We start from the raw sequence: 8,031 nt of genomic DNA on the forward strand, positions 1-8,031 counted from the left end.
TACAGTCCAAAGTCCTGATTCCTGTGTGGAGCGTGAGGCTGCTGTCGTGGAGAGCACCGGCAGCTATCAGCATGTCCAGAGGTGTAGTGCTGGAGTGGAGGGCCTCCGCTCTGAGGGGCCCAGGAGACAATGAGACGGGGACACACAAGTGTTCTCCCGATTAGACATGGAGACGACCAGCGCTCTCACTCTCCTCTCAACACACTCTTAAGACACACACCCCCACACAGCCAGCTGGGAGCCAGCCCAGGCCCTCTCTGGCTTCTTCTCACTGTCTCTACCCCCCCCCCCCCCCCCACCACCACCACCACCACCACCTCCCTTCTTCCTCAATTTATACACACTCTCACTTTCTCTCTCTCTCTCTCTATTGTAATGGATCATTGTACACTGAGTTGGAGGAGTCAAGAGTGGGCCAGTTATAATCAAGTGTTCATCAAATGAATGAAAACAACACTGGACATCTATAAATCCAAACGCATGTGAGCAAACACACACTCCTACACACAGAGCATCATAGCTCGGTGAGTCACAACAGCACTCCACACCATGGAATCTTTCATATCAACTGGTGCTGTCTTGTTGCTATATTTACCCCACTACAACCCCTGAGACAAATACACCACTCTCTCATTTCCCGCACTTGGCCCTTTATCAAATTAGGGCACGTTAAACAATCACAGAGAGCAGTTTTTACTGACAGTGAAGGCTTTTTTTTTTTTTTTTTTGCATGTGAATGGCTGTGGGTAAATGTGATTGTATACACAGTGCTGTATTTATCCGCGCTTGTTCGTGTATGAATTTATGTGAGAAAGTATGTGAGACAGAGAGAGAGAGAGAGAGAGCTCCCTTTCTCTTCTTTTCTCTCTAAGGGCTTGCCTTTGTTACATGTTAGGAGTGCTCAAAGAGCAGGGCGCACACAGCACTGCACCAAAGACAACAGCCATCAGGAGCAACGGCAGATGAAAGACCAACTTCAAAGACATCAAATGGAGTGAAAGTGAAAAAGAAGCCTGCTGAAAACTCCCTCCAATAGCACTCAGGCCAGCAATTAGGACGCCATATCTCTACCTGTTATCACATGCAAGCGCCGCATAGGCCTGGGTGGCTAACCGCAGCACTCGGTGTGGGTTGCAGTCAGCGGAGAATTACAGCATTCATAAGGCTCGACCGTAATACTGTATTTAATTTCACTGTAGGATGAAAAGTGGGTGTTCACACAGATTTGACCCCTGCTATGACCAGGGAGGCTTAACCATGGTGATTACAGACACAGAAAAACAACCGTCTCTATCTGCAGCTCCCTTCTATTCAGCGGCTAAGTAGAACAAAACAAAACAGAGGTCAGAACAAAACAAGAAGTCTAATTGTTTCACTGTTTCCTGTTTAGGTGCCCCAGGCAATCTACACATTTTTATGTACTGGTGCAGTTTATTTGTTATTAATTCATTTCCAGTTGCAGCTGGTTTGCAGATTATGGAGATAACATAATGTATAACTCCCTGCCCTCGGAAGAAGACATAACAAGAGTGTATGTGTTGAGACATGTGGGCCTGGCTCTGAGGGGGGATTTTATTGTTTCCATTGAAAAAAGGTGACATTTGGTGTACTGTGGATGCCCTGGTGGGTGAATGTGAGTGTGTTGTTTTTTTCCCCCTGTGTAAGGGTTTATGTGTGCATTGTGGTCTGGGAGAATAAGTCAGAATGAGACAAAGGGGAAAGAGTGTGAGAACAAAATGAAATGCTAAGACAGAGAGACAGAGAGAGAGAGAGAGAAAGAGGGAGAGTGATGAGGGGCACACAGTAAATGTTAAACATTTGGCCCACGCCGCTCTGTATTTACAAGCTGGTAAGATCCAATCATCTGTGTGTGAGTATAATCGAGTACTTGTTTTTCAGTCATCAGATGTTTGTACACAGACTCTTATATTACAAAAAGCCTTTTGGAAACACAGGCCTAACTCATCTCATATTGATTGTATTCACGCTGTCTGAAGTTTACAAAATGTCATTTTAAAATGTCATGAGATGACAAAAAACCAGACAAATCACCCAATATTTGTATCGGGATGCTCAAGTGTCTTTTTAATGTGGGTAAATCCGGGGAGGTCTGGGATCATTCATTCTGGGGTTAAACACTTTTTCAACATTCTATCCAGGGAACCATTTATGACCATTTATATATCTGTCAAATGCTCTCTGAACTGGTGACAGACGCATGTGGTCAAGTCAAAGTTTAGATGAGATGGAAAATAGCCCCTGGTTTTCAGTATGAGCATCAATCACCTGTGTACTGTAAATGTTATACTCATAAAGCTGTTAGTTGTTTTCACCTAGTCATAAATCTGAGTATGAGCAGTACAAAAATCAATACGTCTTACTGATGTTAGAAAACATACAACTCTGTGATGGATGTACTTACAGTTTTTCATGCGGTAGTTGCATAAAACACATCATAACTTTATGAGAAATGTATTGTGGTTGAAACAGAATGTGACCTAAAGTCTTGGTACGCATTAACAATGTGTTATATTTAAAATGTCCCTTAACTGTTGGCGTATGTGTCTTAGTTTTAAAGGGGGAGCATCCAGTGAAACTGAATATATCATGATGATGTAAGGTTGGTGATTTATGTCACTTAACCTCAAGGACTGGATGAAATATTTTGGGCACATTTACTTCAACCACTCATCAGTTCAAGTTCATTTGGGATACACAGGCAGGCTATTAATATAAAACAACTGAAATCTGTGATTGAATTTTTTCTTCAAGTATACAGTTTATTAAGGCAGAAGCAATTAGTTGATTAATCGATGAATGAAACCACAGAAAATGTTTCAGTCATTTAATCATGCACAATAGTCAATGGACTATGCAATTGCAAACATAACTATGTTTAATTTTACAGTTTTTTTATGAATTTTAATATAATCAAAATAATATTGCTGAGGTGTCACAGTGGCCTGTAGGGGATAAGATGCATACCATGTAAAACATACATTTCCAGTTTCAAGTCCAGTTGGGGACCTTAGTTATGTGTCAATCTCTTGACTATTTAACCTCAAAACTCCATACAATAATACTACTATATCATCTTAAAAAAACAAAAATGTAATGCAGTTGGATAAATGCCTCTATTCTAGTTTCTGCAGAAGATTTATTTTCCACACAAGAAACTCTGTGGAATTTTTTAGTGTCACTTGAGATTGCAGCAGTCATTATTTTAAGTGTCGTAATGCAAACACCTACTGTATTTATTCTAGTTTAACTCATTGTTAAAGGATTATGAAAATTAATCTGCAAAGTTGACCTACCCTAAGTACCATACTGTATATTAATAAGTCTTTGGGGCAGTGGAATATGGGAGCAAGAGGTCAAGTGCTTTCGAAGTAATATAATTTTAAAGCAGGAAAGCGCCTGTCATCCAGGGCATCTTATTCAGATGTTTTCATTGATCCTGCCACTTGTGTCCCCTCATTGATACAGCAGTATTGACAGCTGTATTGCTATGGTAATTTACTCCTTAGGCAAGTGCATGTAAGACGCTGTCCCCGGGCTGGAAGATAAATACATACGAGAACCACACACAAAACACACGCACACATGCCTTATTATAGGCTAATAAGATGAGCATGAGAGGTAATGTATAATGGTGGGGGACCATGTCAAGTTCAACTGGGAGCAGCAGGTTGAGTGGGTTGGTTGTGTGTGTGTGTGTGTGTGTGTGAGTGTGTGTTTGGGTGAGTCACTGGTGGGAAGAATGCATCTTGTTTCAATGCAGGCTAATGTAAATTGATGTCACAAGCTGAGAGAAGGGCAGACAAAACGCGAAGAGCTGACTGCGCTGCATTATGGGGCCAAGGAGGCATCGGAGGAGACAGGACCCCATAGTGGTGCGACGTTCTATTGGATTACAGTGTTGGCCCAACAATCTGCCAAAGTCTAATTAAATAGGCCTGCATTAGCTTCCTCCACAGCGGGGGGTGTGAGAGAAGGACACTATCTCATTCTGAAATGGGATGTAAAAATAGATCTCGCAAGTTAGCCCTTGTGCTCGCTCCCTCCCTCCTGCGATATCACTACTTCTCAGTGTGTGACAGTCTCTCTCTGTCTCTCTCTGTCCCTCTGAGTTTCTCACACTCTTGCTTAGTCATTTCACATAATTCCCCTTGATACAAACTAAACAAAGAAACTGTTAGAATTTCTCAGTTGCAGTTGTTGGTATTACGCACAATTTAATACAAGATGGTGTTTATTCAGTGGTTTTCCCAATGTCTAAAATTTGCAAACGCTGACTTTGGAAGAATGCATCGTTCAAATGCTTCTCCAAGAGTGAATCTTTAAAGGTTTAACACCCCGAAACCCTGGATTGTAGTGTGCAGTGAAAAAAGCTTTCCTTTTTTGTTTTACAATGGGAAAAAAAATGATTGAGGAAGTGACACATGTATTGGGAATGAATATTACATGCATCCCAAAATAGCTGCCACTCGCTATGGCAGATAACTGGTTGTGATATAGAGAGGAAGGAAGCAAGCTGATTAAAAACAACTATATCTCTCAACTGGCAGAGATATTCATTAACTAGATTTAAGCATTGTGACCTGGATACTTTCTGGGGAAATCCAGTTGTTCAGCAGACTGACTGACATTGAAATTGGACGTAAAGAGCCTGGAATGTGGAGGAAAGAAAATCTCACGGAAGGGGAAAGCAAAGTTAGAATGACAAGGGCAGCGATACGAGCACGGCAGATAGAAGAGTTACGTCGGAGAAGGAAGACGGAGGTGCCAAAGATATGAGAGCGTCAAAGAGGAAGCACTTTGTTGCGCCAAAGCATGTTTGAGAGACGGCCTCTTATCTTAATGATGACAGGGACCCTTTTAAAGGGTCACATGTAGCACATTGTGGGATGGAAGTGCTTTTGTAGGACCACCTAAGAGAAACTACAGGGACAGGAGTTGGTTTAAGAAAAAAATCATCCTAGAGAATACACTGTAAATAACCTGTAATAAATAGAGTTCATGACAAAAACATCTGTTCTTCATGACCACTGCACACTGCAGAAGCCTACACTGCATTGAATTGTATGTTTCGGGTAAATTACAGCACAGTAAGCAGTGTAACAGCACTGTAGTAAGTGCAGTGTATTAAAAAATGTAAATAAAAATAAAAACACAACTGTTGTGAGACTACTGGAGAGATGTTGACTTATTGTACTGCATTGTAGAGGCAGCCAATACTGTAGTATGCGCCGGAAAATACACACATTAAATGGGAGGTGCTGGTTGGGAAAAAAATATCAGCTGCTGTATGTCTTGAGTGGTACAGCAGTTAGACAAATAACGCAATTTCATTTTGCTGAGATTTTTTTCTCTTTAAGTTGAACCAATTTGAGTATTTCGCCCCAGTGTTGTCTTGTTTTAATGACGTTATACTCAGATTACTGAAACTACAAGATGAGATGATCTTACTGCAGTCATCTGGAGGCTTCCCTCGAAGATGTAAAACTGCATGGGTGATTTGAAACTATTTATGAGCTGTAAAAAAAAAAAAAAAAAAAAAAAACTAGATTTAGGATGTATTGCTGTATGGTTTTCAGTAATATTGATTATTGCATCTAGGGCCTCTGTCCCACTAAACCAAATAAGTTTTAGAGCAAGTTATCTTTTTATGAGACTAGAACTCAGTTCATAGTTTGTCTCTTGAATGGATGCAACTCTTAAGTGTAAAGACAGCTTTAATATACAGTATAACATGTTACTGTACCATACCTGCTGATTATTCATGTGGAATAACATAAGAAACATGGGACTTATAAAATGCATAGACCTGCACTACTGCAGCTAAAAGCATCACAATAATATTTTTTGTGGAAATAATGATCCCAACTTAGTTTGAGACTTGTAATACATGTTATATGTGCAGAATTGGAAATCCTAAATGACAAATATTATAGTGTGATTGTGTTTTTTTCTGTTGAGCTTTGCATGTACATTAAAACATGAATGCATTCACAGAAGCTTTTTTCAGTAACATCCAGCTTTTCACTCACGCAAGGCTTTACAAGGTGTAATTGTGAGCTCCATGCTGCTGCTGCTAACGTCAACACTTCCTCATATTAGTCACATTTGTTTACTTTATTCCCTAAAAGCCATTTCTCTTTTGTGAGTGGGTTGGATAAATATAGCACTGCCTCTCTGTGGAAGGAGTTAGAAGCTTGTGATGCAGCAAATGTAATGTATCTTTATAATATTTCCTTTGGGTGATATTTACAATCCCAACACTCATATCACAGCGATTTTCCCTAAATACTATTAGAAATAATTTGGGAGGAGACGGCAACATGCTGGAGTAACTGAACTTCTCATAACTGCTCACTCAATTGGCTCTATGACCAAAATATGAAATGAAAACCTGAGTTGAGAGCCTGCGGACCACATAGGGACAGTGTAGTGTGGTCTGGAGGGGGTGCGTGGACACAGAAGAGATCCGAGCACTGTAAAAACACATCCCTCCGGCACCATTATATAAGATACATATGGGACAGTAAAAATGGAAGACGACACTTTAAATGACATTATTATAAAATGCAATACTCCTGGAATGATCCCTTATTAAATTAGGCCCTATGATCCAAGATGAATTTCCCGCTTCCCTAATCCATCAAGAGGGGAATATTAAAAGATAGGCCTCAACTGGCATTAGAAGCTCACTCCGTCTTGACTTTCATTATTCTGCATTAGGGTGCTGCTGGGGGAGAGCCTCTTAATGAGAATTACAATGATTCACTGGCCCCGGCCCCACTTCTGACAAGTCAAATATTAACTCCTCAGTCACAGCTGTCGGAATTAAAATACTTTGTAGCCGCGGACGTGCTAAATTAAATTGGCCTTTTATGTTCCTCACATGGCTGACCCCCATGGGGCTCCACCGCCTCAGTCGCCACTGAGACGGCTATGACAGAGCAAGAGGAAGAGAGTATACACAAACAGTAGGGAACGCGTGTACGCTGCACACACAGGCTCACACTGGAACAAACGCTCCTGTCCCCTGTGTGTCATTCTGTCATCTTCTCTCGCTATCGCTCTATTCTCCTCCTTTTCCTTCATTCTGTGTCTCTCACCAGTGACTGTTTCCTTGGCAGATATCTTTTCTGTGCTGTTTGTTTGATAGTCATTGTCAGCTACGGTCTGTGTTTTTTCACTAGGGTCTGTCTCTATTAGCGGGGCCACAGATACACATAAAGGCTCCTCACCTGTTGCTTGCCCTTCATGTTGAACAGCCAAACAGATTAGCATAACAGAGCAGCCTTTTCACGGAGCAGGGGAACTTTGTTCTAATGTGATTAAGGTTTAGTATGCAGAGGACAAATCAAATTTATATTGACCTTTAAAAGTTTTATATCAGTTAATTTGCACTCACTTAAGCGGAGGGCCAGGGCTCGCAGACCTGCGCTCCACTCTGCCTTCCAAATTCCTCTGTGTGTGCATCAATGCTTGCTGGGCGGTTCCTCCGCCCGCTAGCTCACTCTGGCCCTAAGGTCATGTGCGCTGATGGTGAGAGTGGGGAGGTTTTCTGCCTTTTGCCTGCCTCTTTCCCCAGCAGCATTTCTGCTCTGCTCGCATTGCCGGCAGAGCTCTGAATCCTTCTCCCGCTCCGTTTGAGCTCCCTACAAACAAACGATCGATTTCACAGGGAGAGAGAAAGAGAGGAGGGAGAGGGAAAATATAACTGCCAGTGACCCTGCAGTCTGCAAATGTTACACTTGAAATCGCTGGATTTCTTTCTCTTTTTCTTAAAAAAAAAAAAAAAAGCACATAAACGCCCCAGGATATGTCACCTCTCCCCTTTCAAAAGTCAACTGAATGAATAAAGAAATGGATGCAGCTGATAAAGAAAACAAAAAAAACAGCCAAATGGAAGAGAGTGGAGGATTAATTCAGTGGGCAGATGGGTCCTGGTGTCAATTTGAGCTATTCTGATCCACTGAATTGAAACCAGAGCTTCAACCAAGCCCCAAACAAGTCACCTTT

The sequence above is a fragment of the Scomber scombrus genome, chromosome 5 (assembly GCF_963691925.1).
Source record: "Scomber scombrus chromosome 5, fScoSco1.1, whole genome shotgun sequence".
In the NCBI taxonomy this organism is placed as follows: Eukaryota; Metazoa; Chordata; class Actinopteri; order Scombriformes; family Scombridae; genus Scomber; species Scomber scombrus.